Source organism: Cicer arietinum, chromosome 3 (genome assembly GCF_000331145.2).
Source record: "Cicer arietinum cultivar CDC Frontier isolate Library 1 chromosome 3, Cicar.CDCFrontier_v2.0, whole genome shotgun sequence".
NCBI classification, from domain to species: domain Eukaryota; kingdom Viridiplantae; phylum Streptophyta; class Magnoliopsida; order Fabales; family Fabaceae; genus Cicer; species Cicer arietinum.
In genome coordinates this window covers 13,420,135-13,437,240 of record NC_021162.2, presented here as the reverse complement: position 1 = coordinate 13,437,240, position 17,106 = coordinate 13,420,135, and positions in this window count along the sequence as shown.

Genomic DNA, 17,106 nt, shown 5'->3' with positions numbered 1-17,106 from the left:
GTGGTACGAAAAGCGCCCGAAAAGTCCAAATGAAATTGAGGATCACGAAACCCTTATTGCATTCTTCTCCTAAATTTATAATAGTATTTCAGATTCCACATCAAATTTGAAACACTAACCATAGTTTGGTTCGAAAAAACGGATTTCAATTCATTTTTGTCGGGTGATTCGAAAATCGCACGAAAAGTCCAGATGAAATCGAGGACCGAGAGACCCTTTTAACATTCTTCTCCTAAATTTATAATAGTGTTTCAGGTTCTGGATCAGCTTTCAAACACTAGCCATCGTCTGGTTTGAAAGTACAGATTTTGATCCATTTTTGTCGAGGGGTACAAAACTCGCCCGAAAAGTTCAGATGAAATCGAGGACCGAGAGTCCCTTATAGTATTCTTCTTCTTAATATATAATAGTGTTTTGGTTTTCGAGTCAGATTTCAAACACTAGCCATCATCTTATTTGAAAATACGGATTTCGATCCATTTGAGTCAGGTGGTACAAAAATCGCCCAAAATATCCAGATGAAATCGAGGACCAGGAGACTCTTATAGCATTCTTCTCCTAAATTTATAAATGTGTTTCATTTTCCGCGTCAAATTTCAAACACTATCCATCATCTTTTTCTAAAATACGGATTTCAATCCATTTTTGTCTGGTGGTACAAAAATTGCCCAAATAGTCCAGATTAAATCGAGGACCAGGAGAGCCATATAGAATTCTTCTCCTAAATATATAACAGTGTTTCAAGTTCCATATCAGATTTCAAACACTAGCCATCGTCTGGTCTGAAAATACAGATTTTGGTCCATTTTTGTAGAGGGTCGTACGAAAATCGCACTAAAAGTCCAGATGAAATCGAGAACTGAGAGACCCTTTTCACATTCATCTCCTAAATATATATAACAGTGTTTCAGGTTCCGCTTGAGATTTCAAACACTAGCCATTGTCTTGTTTGAAAATACAGATTTTGGTCCATTTTTGTCGAGTGGTACGAAAATTGCCGAAAAGTCCAGATGAAATCGAGGATCGAGAGACCCTTATAGCTTTCTTCTCCTAAATATATAACAGTGTTTCAAGTTCCATATCAGATTTCAAACACTAGCCATTGTCTGGTTTGAAAATACAGATTTTGGTCCATTTTTGTCGAGTGGTACGAAAATTGCCGAAAAGTCCAGATGAAATCGAGGATCGAGAGACCCTTATAGCTTTCTTCTCCTAAATATATAACAATGTTTCGAGTTTTGCGTCAGATTTCAAACACTAGCCATCGTCTAGTTCAAAAATATCGATTTAGATCCATTTCAGTCGGGTGGTACGAAAATAACCCGAAATGTCCAGATGAAATCGAGGACCAAGAGACTCTAATAGCATTCTTCTCCTAAATTTATAATTGTTTTTCGGGTTCCTCATCAGTTTTCAAACAGTATCCATTGTCTTGTTCGAAAATACGAATTTGGGTCCATTTTTGTAGGGTGGTACGATAATCTCCCCAAAACATTTTTGTAGGTCTCCCGGTCCTCGATTTCATCTGGACTATTCAGGAGATTTTCGTTCCACCCGACATAAATGGACCGAAATCCGTATTTTCGGATTAGACGATGGCTAGAGTTTGAAATTTGACATGGAACCCGAAATACAGTTATAAATTTAGAAGAAGAATGCTATAAGGGTCTCTGGGTAATCAATTTCATCTGGACTTTTCGGGCGATTTTTGTACCCCTCAACAAAAATGGACTAAAATCTATATATTCGGACCAGATGATGGCTAGTGTTTGAAATCTCACGGTCGTTGATTTATAGGGTATTTTTGGGTGATTTTCGTACCACCCGACTTAAATGGACCGAAATTCATATTTTTGAACAAAACAATGGCTAGTGTTTGAAATCCGACACGGAACTCGGAAAACATTTATAAATTTAGGGGAAGAATGCGATAAGGGTCTCTTGAACCTCAATTTTTCTGGTCTTGTCAGGCGACTTTCTTACCCCTCGACAAAAAAGGACCCAAATCTATATTTTCGGACCAGACGATAGCAAGTGTTTGAAATCTGGGGCAGAATTTAAAAACCAGTAGTAAATTTTGGAGAATAATGCTATAAGGGTCTCCGGGTCCTCGATTTCATTTGGGCTTTTCAGGCGTTTTTCGTACCTCCCGACAAAAATGGACAGGAATCAGTATTTTTGAACAAGACAATTGTTAGTGTTTGAAATCTGAGGCGGAACCCAAAACTCAGTTATAAATTTAGTAGAAGAATTCTATAAGCGTCTCTTGGTCCTCGATTTCACCTGGTCTTTTCGGGAGATTTTCGTATGACCTGACAAAAATGGACTGAAATTCGTATTTTCGGACTAGACGATGGCTAGTGTTTAAAATTTGACATGGAATCCAAAACACTGTTATATATTTAGGAGAAGAATGCTAAAGGGTATCCCGGTCCTCGATTTCATTTGGACTTTTCTGGCGATTTTCATACGATCCAAACAAAATGGACCGAAATCCGTATTTTCGAAAAAGAATATGGCTTGTGTTTGAAATTTGACGCAGAACCCGAAACACAGTTATAAATTTTGGAGAAGAATGATATATGGGTCTCCCGGTCCTAGATTTCATCTGGACTTTTCTGGCTACTTTCGTATTACCAGACTAAAATGGACCAAAATCCATATTTTCGAAAAGACGATTGTTAGTGTTTAAAATCTGATCAAGAACACGAAACATAGTTATAAATTAAGAAGAACATGACGATGGCTAGTTTTTGAAATGGACCGAAATCTGTATTTTTGAACAAGACGATGTCTAGTTTTTGAAATCTGACGCGGAACCCGAGACACAGTTTTAAATTTAGATGAAGAATCCTATCAGAGTCTCCAAGTCCTCGATTTAATCTGTACTTTACGGGCGATTTTCTTATCCTTCAGAAAAATGGACTGAAATCTATTATTAGGATTAGATGATAACTAGTGTTTGAAATCTGATGCAGAACCCGAAACACTATTATAAATTTAGAAGAAGAATGTTGTTAGGGTCTCCCGGTCCTCGATTTCATCTGGACTTTTCGGGTGATTTTCGTACCACTCGACAAAAATGGACCGAGACCCGTATTTTCGGACCAGACAATGGCTAGTGTTTAAAATCGGTCATAGAGCCCAATAAACCGTTATAAATTTACAGAAGAATTCTATAAGGGTCTCTAGGTCCTCGATTTCATATGAACTTTTCAGGCAATTTTCATACCACCCGACAAAAATGGACAGAAATCCGTATTTTGGGACAAGACAATGGCTAGTGTTTGAAATCTGATGCGGAACTCGAAACACAGTTATAAATTTTGGAGAAGAATGCTATAAGGGTCTCTGGGTCCTCGATTTGTTCTGGACTTTTCGAGCAATTTTCTTACCACCAGACCTAAATGGACCGAAATCCGTATTTTCGGACCAGACGATGGCTAGTGTTTGAAATCGGACGCAGAACTCGAAACAAAATTAAAATATTTGGAGAATAATGCTATAAGGGTCTCCCAGTCCTTGATTTCATCTGGACCTTTCGGTCGATTTTCGTACCACCCGACTAAAATGAACCGAAATTCGTATTTTCAAACAAAATAATGGTTAGTGTTTGAAATCTGGCACGGAACCCGAAACACAGTTATATATTTTGGAGAAAAAATGCTATAAGGGTCTCCCAGTCCTCGATTACATTTTGACTTTTTGGGCGATTTTTATACCACCTGACAAAATGGACCTAAATTCGTATTTTCGAACAAGACTATAGCAAGTGTTTGAAATCTAACACGAAACCTGAAACACAGTTATAAATTTAGAAGAAGAATATTGTAAGGGTTACCGGTCCTCGATTTCATTTGGACTTTTTGGGCAATTTTCGTAGCACCCAACAAAAATGAACTCAAATTCGTATTTTCGGACCAGACGATGGATAATGTTTAAAATTTGGCGCGAATTCTGATGCGGAACCTGAAACAAAATTATAAATTTTGGAGAAGAATGCTATAAGGGTCTCCTGGTCCTCGATTTCATCTGGTCTTTTTCCGGCGATTTTTGTACTACCCGATAAAACTAGACTGAAAATCGTATTTTCAGACCTCACGATAGCTAATGCTAGAAATAAGGCGCGGAACCCGAAACACAGTTATAAATTTTGGAGAAGAATGTTATAATGGTCTCCCGGCCTGCGATTTCATATGGACTTTTCGGGTGATTTTTGTACCACCCGACTAAAATAGACCGAAATATGTATTTTTGAACAAGACGATGGCTAGTGTTTGAAATATAAGGCGGAACCCGAAACAAAGTTATAAATTTAGAAGAAGAATTTATAAAGGTCATTTGGTCCCCGATTTCATCTGGACTTTTCAGGCGATTTTCGTACCCATCGATGGTAATGGACCAAATTCTGTATTTTCAGACCAGACGATGGCCAATGTTTGAAATCGGACCCAGAACCCTAAACACAGTTATAAATTCAGGAGAAAAGTGCTATAATAAGAGTCTTATGGTCCTCGATTTCATATGGATTTTTCAGGCGATTTTCGTACCCCTCGACAAAAATGGACAAAAATCAATATTTTCAGACCAGACGATGGCTAGTGCCTGAAATCTAGCGCGGAACCCGAAACACGGCTATAAATTTTGGAGAAGAATGCTATAAGGGCCTCCCGCACTCGATTTCATCTGGACTTTATGGCGATTTTCGTACCACCCAACAAATGAAGGGTTCCTGGTCCTCGATTTTATCTAGACTTTTCGGGCAATTTTCGTACCACCCGACAATTATAAATTTTGGAGAAGAATGCTATAAGGGTATCCTAGTCCTTGATTTCATCAGGTCTTTTCGGGCAATTTTTGTACCACCCAACAAAAATAGACCAAAAAGCGTATTTTCGGACTAGACGATGGCTAGTGTTGGAAATCTGGCGCGGAACCCGAAACACAATTATAAATTTTGGTGAAGAATGCTATAATGGTCTCCCGGTCCTCGATTTCATCCGGACTTTTCGTGCAATTTTCGTACCACCCGACTAAATTGGACCGAAATCAGTATTTTCGAACAACACGATGACTAGTGTTTCAAATCTAACGCAGAACCCGATTTCATTTGGACTTTTCGGGCGAATTTCGTACCCATCGACGGTAATGGACCAACATTTGTATTTTCAGACTAGACGATAGCTAGTGTTTGAAATCTGGCGCGGAAGCCGAAACAAAGTTATAAATTGTGGGGAAGAATGCTATAATGGTCTCCCGGTCCTCTATTTCATTTGGACTTTTCGAGCGACTTTCGTACCCCTTGACAAAAAAGGACCAACATCTGTATTTTTGGGCCAAACGATGGCTAGTGTTTGAAATCTGGCGCATAACCTGAAACATGGTTATAAAATTTAGAGAATAATGCTACATGAGTCTCTCAGTGCTCGATTTCATCTGGACTTTTCAGGCGATTTTCGTACCACCCGAAAAAAATAGAACGAAATTCGTATTTTTAGACCAAATGAAGGCTAATGTTCAAAATATGACCCGAATCACAATTATAAATTTAGGAGAATAATGCTTTTGAATTATTAAATTATTTGACAACTCTATTTTATTATATGTTATTATTATTTTCGTTTTGTAGTTGTACTAAATAACGAAAATAATAATAACATATAATAAAATAGAGTTGTCAAATAAAGTAATAATTACATATTAATTTTACAACTCAATTTGTTATATGTAATTATTGTTTTCGTTATTTAGTACAACTACAAAACGAAAATAATAATAACGTATAATAAAACAGAGTTGTCAAATAAATATATATTTATTAATTTATTTGATAATTATACTTTGTTAAAACTTATTATTATCTTCATTTTAAAGGTTGATTGCATAACAAAGATAGTAATAATATTTAATAAAATAGAGTTGTCAAATAAATATGTAATTATTACTTTATTTGACAACTCTAATTTATTATATGTTATTATTATCTTCGTTTTATAGTTTTACTTCATAACAAAGATAATAATAACATATAATAAAATAGAGTTGTCAAATAAAGTAATAATTACATATTTCTTTTATATGTTATTATTATTTTCGTTATTTAGTACCACTACAAAACGAAGATACTAATAACATATAATAAAAAAGAGTTGTCATATAAATATGTAATTATTACTTTATTTGACAACTCTATTTTATTATATGATACTATTATATTTGTCATGTAGTTGTACTTTATAACGAAGATAATAGAAATATATAATAAAATAAAGTTGTCTAATCAAGTAATAATTACGTATTTATTTGACAAGTCTATTTTGTTATGTATTGTTATTATCTTTGTTTTATAGTTTTTTTCATAAAGAAGATGATAATAACATATAATAAAATAGAGTTGTGAAATAAATATGTATTTATTTGTTTATTTGACAACTCAATTTTGTTCTATGTTATTATTATCATCGTTTTATAGTTCTACGTCATAACTAATATAATAATAACATATAATAAAATAGACTTGTCAAACAAATAAGCTATAACGAAGTTAATAATAACATATAACAAAATAGAGTTGTCAAATAAAGTAATAATTACATTTTTATTTGCAACTCAATTTTCTTATATGTTTTTATTATTTTTGTGTTATAATTGTACTAAATAACGAAAATAATAATAACATATAACAAAATCAAGTTGTAAATTAAATACAAAACGAAGATAATAATAATATATATTAAAATGGTGTTGTCAAATAAATATTTAAGTATTACATTATTTGACAACACTATTTTATTTAATGTTATTATTATCTTCGTTTTATAGTTTTATTTCATAATAAAGATAATAATAACATATAATAAAATAGAGTTGTCAAATAAAATAATAATTACTTATTTATTTTACAACTCAATTTTTTTATATGTTATTATTATCTTCGTTATAAAGTAAAACTATAAAACGAAGATAATAATAATATATAATAAAATAGAGTTGTCAAATAAATATGTAACTATTAATTTATTTGATAATTCTATTTTAACATATAATAATAACATATAACGAATATAGTAATAAGATATAATAAAAAAGAGTTGTCAAATAAATATGTAATTATTACTTTATTTCACAACTCTATTTAATTATATTTTAGTATTGTCTTCGTTATGAATTACAACTATATACCGAAAACAATAATAACATAACATAAAGTAGAGTTGTCAAATAAATTAATAAGTACATATGTATTTGATAAACTCAATTTTATTATATGTTATTATTATCTTTGTTACGTAATAAAACAATAAAACAAAGATAATAATAACATACAATAAAATAGTGTTGCCGAAAAGTCCAGATCAAATCGAGGATCGAGAAACCCTTATAGCATTCTTCTCCTAAAATAACATACAATAAAATAGTGTTGCCGAAATATATAACAGTGTTTCGGGTTTTGCGTTAGATTTCAAACACCAGCCATCGTCTAGTTGAAAAATACCGATTTAGATCCATTTCAGTCGGGTGGTACGAAAATAACCCGAAATGTCCAAATGAAATCGAGGACCAAGAGACTCTAATAGCATTCTTCTCCTAAATTTATAATTGTGTGTCGGGTTCCGCATCAGTTTTCAAACACTATCCATTGTCTTGTTCGGAAATACGAGTTTCGGTCCATTTTGTTGGGTGGTACGATAATCTCCCCAAAACGCTGTTATATATTTAGGAGATGAATTCTATAAAGGTCTCCCGGTCCTCGATTTCATTTGGACTATTCAGGCGATTTTCGTTCCACCCGACAAAAATGGACCGAAATCCGTATTTTCGGACCAGACGATGGTTAGAGTTTGAAATTTGACATGGAACCCTAAATACATATATAAATTTAGAAGAATGCTATAAGGGTCTCTCGGTAATCAATTTCATCTGGACTTTTCGAGCGATTTTTGTACCCCTCGACAAAAATGGACTAAAATATATATATTCGGACTAGACGATGGCTAGTGTTTGAAATCTGACCTGGAATCCGAAACACTGTTATATATTTAGGGGAAGAATGATATAAGGGTCTCCCGGTCCTTGATTCATAGAGTATTTTTGGGTGATTTTCGTACCACCCGACTTAAATGGACCGAAATTCATATTGTTGAACAAAACAATGGCTAGTGTTTGAAATCCCACACGGAACTTGGAAAACATTTATAAATTTAGGAGAAGAATGCGATAAGGGTCTCTTGGACCTCGATTTATCTGGTCTTTTCATGCGACTTTTTTACCCCTCGACAAAAAATGACCGAAAACTGTATTTTCGGACCAGATGATTGCAAGTGTTTGAAATCTGGCGCTGAATTTAAAAATAAGTAATAAATTTTGGAGAAGAATGCTATAAGGGTCTCCTGGTCCTCGATTTCACCTGGTCTTTTCGGGAGATTTTCGTATCACCTGACAAAAATGGACTGAAATTCGTATTTTCAAACAAAATAATGGTTAGTGTTTGAAATCTGAGGCGGAACCCAAAACTCAGTTATAAATTTAGTAGAAGAATTCTATAAGCGTCTCCTGGTCCTCGATTTCACCTGGTCTTTTCGGGAGATTTTCGTATCACCTGACAAAAATGGACTGAAATTCGTATTTTCAGACCAGACGATGGCTAGTGTTTAAAATTTGACATGGAATCCAAAACACTATTATATATTTAGGAAAAGAATGCTATAGGGTATCCCGGTCCTCGATTTCATCTGGACTTTTCGTGCGATTAAATCCGTATTTTCGAAAAAGACCATGGCTTGTGTTTGAAATTTGACGCGGAACCCGAAACACAGTTTTAAATTTTGGAGAAGAATGATATAAGGGTCTCCCGGTCCTAGATTTCATCTGGACTTTTCTGGCTACTTTCGTATTGCCAGACTAAAATGGACCAAAACCCATATTTTCGAACAAGACGATTGTTTGTGTTTAAAATATGATGCAGAACACCAAACACAGTTATAAATTGAGAAGAAGAATGCTATAAGGGTCCCTTGGTCTTTGATTTCATCTGGACTTTTCGGGCGATTTTCGTACTACCCGACTGAAATGGACCGAAATCCGTATTTTTGAACAAGACGATGGCTAGTTTTTGAAACCTGACGCGGAACCCAATACACAGTTTTAAATTTAGATGAAGAATCCTATCAGAGTCTCCAAGTCCTCGATTTAATCTGTACTTTACGGGCGATTTTCTTATCCTTTGAAAAAATGGACCGAAATCTATTATTAGGATTAGATGATGGCTAGTGTTTGAAATCTGATGTAGAACCCGAAACACTATTATAAATTTAGAAGAAGAATGTTGTTAGGGTCTCCAGGTCCTCGATTTCATCTGGACTTTTCAGGTGATTTTCGTACCACTCGACAAAAATGGACCGAAATACGTATTTTCGGACCATACAATGGCTAGTGTTTAAAATCGGTCATAGAGCCCAAAAAACAATTATAAATTTACATAAGAATTCTATAAGGGTCTCTAGGTCCTCGATTTCATATGAACTTTTCAGGCAATTTTCGTACCACCCGACCAAAATGGACAGAAATCCGTATTTTCGGACAAGATAATGGCTAGTGTTTGAAATCTGATGCGGAACTCTTTATGGGCAATTTTCTTACCACCAGACCAAAATGGACTGAAATCCTTATTTTCGGACAAGACGATCTAGTGTTTGAAATCGGACGCAAAACTCGAAACAAAATTAATTTTTTTGGAGAAGAATGCTATAAGGGTCTCCAAGTCCTCGATTTCATCTGGACTTTTCGGTCGATTTTCGTACCAGCCGACTAAAATGGACCGAAATTCGTATTTTCGAACAAAATAATGGTTAGTGTTTGAAATTTGGCACGGAACCCGCAACATAGTTGTATATGGCAAGTGTTTGAAATCTGACACGAAACCTGAAACACAGTTATAAATTTAGAAGAAGAATATTGTAAGGGCTTCCCGGTCCTCGATTTCATTTGGACTTTTTGGGCAATTTTCGTAGCACCCAATAAAAATGAACTCAAATTCGTATTTTCGGACCAGACGATGGATACTGTTTAAAATTTGGCGCGAAGCCAGAAAAACAGTTATAAATTTTGGAGATGAATGCTATAAGGGTCTCCTGGTCCTCGATTTCATCTGGATTTTTTGGACAATTGGACAATTTTCGTACACTCGACAACAATGGACCAAAATCTGTATTTTCGAACAAAATGATGGTTTGTGTTCGGAATCTGACACGAAACCCGGAACAGAGTTATAAATTTAGAAGAAGAATGCTATAAGGGTTTCTCGAACACATGAAAAAAAATGGACCCAAATTCGTATTTTCGAACAAGAAATGGATAGTGTTTGAAATCTGATGCGGAACCCGAATCACATTAATAAATTTAGGAGAAGAATGCTATAAGGGTTTCTCGAACACATGAAAAAAAATGGACCCAAATTCGTATTTTCGAACAAGAAATGGATAGTGTTTGAAATCTGATGCGGAACCCGAATCACATTAATAAATTTAGGAGAAGAATGCTATAAGGGTTTCTCGAACACATGAAAAAAAATGGACCCAAATTCGTATTTTCGAACAAGAAATGGATAGTGTTTGAAATCTGATGCGGAACCCGAATCACATTAATAAATTTAGGAGAAGAATGCTATAAGAGTCTCCTGGTCCTCTATTTCATCTAGACTTTTCGGGGTATTTTCGTACAAGATGTTGGCTAGTGTTTAAAATCTGGCGCGGAACCCGATATATAGTTTTAAATTTAGATGAAGAATCCTATAATGGTCTCGCGGTCCTCAATTTAATTTGGACTTTTCAAACGATTTTCGTACCCCTCGAATAAAAATGGACCAACATCTGTATTTTTGGACCAGACGATGGCTAGTGTTAGAAATCTGGCGCGGAACTTGAAACAAAGTTATAAATTTTAGAGAAGAATGCTATAAGGGTCTCTCGGTCCTCGATTTCATCGGGACTTTTCGAGCGATTTTCATACCGCCCGACTAAAATGGACCAAAATCCGTATTTTCAAACAAGACGATGGCTAGTGTTTGAAATCTGACGTGGAACCCAAAAGAAAATTATAAAATTAGAAGAAGAATGATATAAGGGACTCTCGGTCCTGGATTTCATCTGGACTTTTTGGGACGTTTTCGTACCACTCTTGAAAAGGGCCAAATCAGTATTTTCAGACCAGACGATGGCTATTGTTTGAAATCTGGCTTAGAATACAAAACACAGTTATAAATTTTCGTATTACCCGACAAAAATGGACCAAAGTCTGTAGTTTCAGACAAAACGATGGTTAGTGTTTGAAATATAAAACGCAGAACCGGAAACAACGTTATAAGTTTATAAGAAGAATGCTATAAGGGTCTTGTGGTCCTCGATTTCATCTAGACTTTTCATGCAATTTTTGTATCACCCGACAAAAATCTACCGAAATACGTATTTTCAGACCACATGATAGCTAGTGTTTGAATTCTGATGCGGAACCTAAAGCACAGTTATAAATTTTGGAGAAGAATGCTATAAGGGTCTCCCGGTCCTCGATTTCATATGGAATTTTAGGGTGATTTTCGTACCACCCGACAAAAATAGACCGAAATCCATATTTTTGAACAAGACGATGGCTAGTGTTTGAAATATAAGGCGGACCCGAAACAAAGTTATATATTTTGAAGAAGAATTTATAAAGGTCATTTGGTCCCCGATTTCATTTGGACTTTTCAGGCGATTTTCGTACCCATCGATGATAATGGACCACATTCTATATTTTCGGACCAGACAATGGCCAATGTTTGAAATCGGACCCGGAACCCTAAACACAGTTATAAATTCAGGAGAAAAATGCTATAATAAGAGTCTTCTGGTCCTCGATTTCATATGGATTTTTCGGGCAATTTTCGTACCCCTCGACAAAAATGGACCGAAATCAATATTTTCAGACCAGACGATTGCTAGTGTCTGAAATCTGGCACGCAACCCGAAACACGGCTATAAATTTTGGAGAAGAATGCTATAAGGGCCTCCCGGCCCTCGATTTCATCTGGACTTTTCTGGCGATTTTCGTACCACCCAACAAAAATGGACCAAAGTCCATAGTTTCAGACCAAACGATGGTTAGTGTTTGAAATCTGACGAAGAACAAGAAACAAAGTTATAAATTTAGGAGAAGAATGCTATAAGGGTATCCTGGTCCTCGATTTCATCTGGTCTTTTCGGGCAATTTTTGTACCACCCGGAATAAATAGAACGAAATTCGTATTTTTAGACCAAATGAAGGCTAATGTTCAAAATATGACCCGAATCACAATTATAAATATAGGAGAATAATGCTTTTGAATTATTAAATTATTTGACAACTCTATTTTGTTAAATGTTGTTATTATATTCGTTTTATAGTTTTACTACATAACGAAGATAATAATAACATATAATAAAATAGTCTTGTCAAATAAAGTAATAATTACATATTAATTTTACAACTCAAGTTGTTAAATGTTATTATTATTTTCGTTATTTAGTAAAACTACAAAACGAAAATAATAATAACGTATAACAAAACAAAGTTGTCAAATAAATATATATTTATTAATTTATTTGATAATTATATTTTGTTAAAACTTATTATTATCTTCATTTTAAAGGTTGACTGCTAACGAAGATCAAAAATGAGTTGTAAAAGAAATATGTAATTATTACTTTATTTGACAACTCTAATTTATTATATGTTATTATTATCTTCGTTTTATAGTTTTACTTCATAACAGAGATAATAATAACATATAATAAAATAGAGTTGTCAAATAAATATGTAATTATTACTTTATTTGACAACTCTATTTTATTATATGATACTATTATATTTGTCATGTAGTTGTACTTTATACTGAAGATAATAGAAACATATAATAAAATAGAGTTGTCTAATCAAGTAATAGTTACGTATTTATTTGACAACTCTATTTTGTTATGTATTGTTATTATCTTTTTTTATAGTTTTTTTCATAATGAAGATGATAATAACATATAATAAAATAGAGTTGTCAAATAAATATGTATTTATTTGTTTATTTGACAACTCTAATTTATTATATGTTATTATTATCTTCGTTTTATAGTTTTACTTCATAACTGAGATAATTATAACATATAATAAAATAGAGTTGTCAAATAAATATGTATTTATTTGTTTATTTGACAACTCTAATTTATTATATGTTATTATTATCATCGTTTTATAGTTCTATGTCATAACTAATATAATAATAACATATAATAAAATAGAGTTGTCAAACATAGAAGTTTTAACGAAGTTAATAATAACATATAACAAAATAGAGTTGTCAAATAAAGTAATAATTACATTTTAATTTGCAACTCAATTTTCTTATATGTTTTTATTATTTTTGTGTTATAATTGTACTAAATAATGAAAATAATAATAACATATAACAAAATTAAGTTGTAAATTAAATACACAACGAAGATAATAATAATATATATTAAAATGGTGTTGTCAAATAAATATTTATGTATTACATTATTTGACAACACTAGTTTATTTAATGTTATTATTATCTTCGTTTTATACTTTTATTTCATAATAAGGATAATGATAACATATAATAAAATAGAGTTGTCGAATAAAATAATAATTAGTTATTTATTTTACAACTCAATTTTTTTATATGTTATTATTATTTTCGTTATAAAGTAAAACTATAAAACGAAGATAATAATAACATATAATAAAATAGAGTTGTCAAATAATTAATTATTTCATATTTATTTGACAACTTAATTTTATTATATTATATTATTATCTTTATTATTAAGTATAATTATAAAACGAATATAATAATAATATATAATAAAATAGAATTGTCAAATAAATTAATTTTGACATATTTATTTGACAACTCAATTTTGTTATATGTTATTATTATTGTCTTTGTTATTAAGTACAACTACCAAACGAAGATAATAATAACATTTAAAAAAGAAGATTAAATCTCAAACCTTATATCTTTATTTGACAACAATATTTCCTTATATGTTATTATTATGATCGTTTTGTAGTAATATTTTGCAATGAAGATAACCCTATATACTATAACCCGAACCTCAAACCTAAAACCTTAAACCCTATACACTAAACTCAAAATCCTGAACCTTAAACTCTAAACCTGAATCCCTAAACGTGATTTCTTAAACCCAAAACACCCTAACCCACTAAACCCTAATAAAATAAAGATGTAATTATTACTTTATTTGATATCTCTATTTTTTTTTATATGTTATTATTATATATTTGTTATATAGTAAAACTATAAAACGAAGATAATAATAACATAAATTAAATTAGAGTTGTCAAATAAAGTAATAATTACATATTTATTTGACAACTATATTTTATTATATGTTACGGATTTTAGTCCATTTTTGTCTGGTAGTACGAAAATCGCCCAAAAAGTCCTGGTGAAAATGAGGAGCGGGAGAGACTTTTAGCATGCTTCTCCTAAATTTATAATTGTGTTTCAGTTTTAATTTCAAACACTAGCCGTCGTCTTGTCAGAAAATACAAATTTTAGTCCATTTTTTTTAGGTGGTACGAAAATCGCCTGAAAAGTCAAGATGAATTCGAGGACCAGAAGACCCTTATAGAATTTTTCTCCTAAATTTATAATTGTGTGTCGGGCTCGGCGTCATATTTCAAACACTAGCCATCGTTTGAACTAAAAATACAAATTTCAGTGCATTTTTGTTGTGAAGTACAAAAATCGCCCGAGAAGTCCAAATGATATCGAGGACCTAGAGACTCTTTTAGAATTTTACTCCAAAATTAATAACTGTGTTTTCGGTTCCGCGTCAGATTTCAAACAGTTGCCATGTTCTGGTCCAAAATTACAGATTTTTGTCGAGTGGTACGATAGTCGCCCAAGAATTCCCACTGAAGTCGAGGTTTGGAAGTATCTTATAGAATTCTTCTCCTACATTTAAGACTGTGTTTCGGGTTCCGTGTAAGATTTCAAACACTAGCCATCGTCAAGTCCGAAAATACGGTTTTGCGGTCTATTTTTGTTGTTTGGTATGATTTTCAAACCCTACCAATAAGATTTCAAACCCTAGCCATCATCTTGTACAAAAATAAGAATTTTGGTCAATTTTTGTCGGGTGGTACGATTTTCATCCAAAAAGTCCAGATGATATCGAGGACTGTGAGACCCTTATAGCATTCTTCACCTAAATTTAAAATTGTGTTTTGGGTTTCGAGTTTCGTATTAGATTTCAAACACTAGTCATCGTATTAGATTTCGTTCTATTTTTGTCAGGTGGAACGAAAATCGCTTGAAAAGTCCATATGAAATCGAGGATCAGGAGACCCTTTTAGCATTCTTCTCCTAAATTTTTAATTGTATTTTGGGTCAGATTTCAAATACTAGCCATCGTCTAGTACGAAAATACGAAATTCGATCCATTTTTTTGGGAGGTAGGAAAATCGCCCAAAAGGTCTAAATGAAATCGATGACTGGGGGACCCTTATATCATTATGGTCCTAAATTTTAAAGTGTGTTTTGGGTTTCAAGTTTTGGATAAGATTTCAAACATTAGCCATCGTCTTGTTCGAAAATATGGATGTCATTCCATTTTTGTCAGGTGGTATGAAAATCGCTTGAAAAGTCCATATGAAATCGAGGATCAGGAGACCCTTTTAGCATTCTTCTCCTAAATTTTTAATTGTATTTTGGGTCAGATTTCAAATACTAGCCATCGTCGATTTCGTTCTATTTTTGTCAGGTGGAACGAAAATCGCTTGAAAAGTCGAGATGAATCGAGGACCGGGAGACCCCTACGACACTCTTCAACTAAATTTATAATTGTGTTTCGAGTTCAATACAGATTTCAAACAATGTCCATTGTTTCTTCCAAAAATACGACTTTCGTTCCATTTTATAATTGTTTTGGGTTCCGTGTCAGAATTCCAACACTAGCCATCGTTAGGTTCGAAAACACGGATTTCGGTCTATTATTTTCGAGGGGTACAAATATCACATGAAAACTCCAGATGATATCGACGACCGAGAGAGACTTATAGCATTCGTCTGGTCAGAAAATATGGATGATATTCTCCTTCATTTATAACTTTGTTTCGGGTTCCACCTAAAATTTCAGATACTACCAATCGTCTGGTCCGAAAATACGGATTTCAATCCATTTTTGTCAGGTAGTATGAAAATCACACGAAAAGTCAAAATGAAATCGAAGACCGAGAGAACCTTATAGCATTCTTCTCCTAAATTTATAACTATGTCTCGGGTTCCACGTCAGATTTCAAACACTAGCCATCTTCTGGTTCGGAAATATGGATTTTGGACCATGTTTGTCATTTGGTACAAAAATCGCCCGAAAAGTTTGAATGAAATTGAGGATCCAGTTACCCTAATAGAATTCTCCTAAATTTATAACTATGTCTCGGGTTCCACGTCAGATTTCAAACACTAGCCATCTTCTGGTTCGGAAATATGGATTTTGGACCATGTTTGTCATTTGGTACAAAAATCGCCCGAAAAGTTTGAATGAAATTGAGGATCCAGTTACCCTAATAGAATTCTCCTAAATTTATAATTGTGTTTCGTGTCAAAATTTAAACACCAGCCATCGTCTGGTCTGAAAATATGGATTTCAGTCCATTTTTGTCGGGTGCTTCGAAAATTTAAAACAATGTTTCAAGTTTTGCATCAGATATCAAACACTAGCCATCGCTAGGTCCAAAAATACGGATTCAAAAAATTGACCGAGAGAACTTTATAGCGTTCTTTTCCTATATTTATAATTGTGTTTCAGGTTCCACGACAGATTTAAAACACTAGTCATCGTCTTCTTCCATATACGGATTTAGGTCCACTTTTTTTCCGGTGGTACGAAAATCGCCCGAAAAGTCCAGATGAAATCGAGGACCGGAAGACCCTTATAGCATTTTTCTCTTAAATTTGTATCTTTGTTTTGGGCTCGGCATCATATTTCAAACTCTACCCATCGTGGGAACCAAAAATACGAATTTTAGTCAATTTTTGTTGTGAAGTACGAA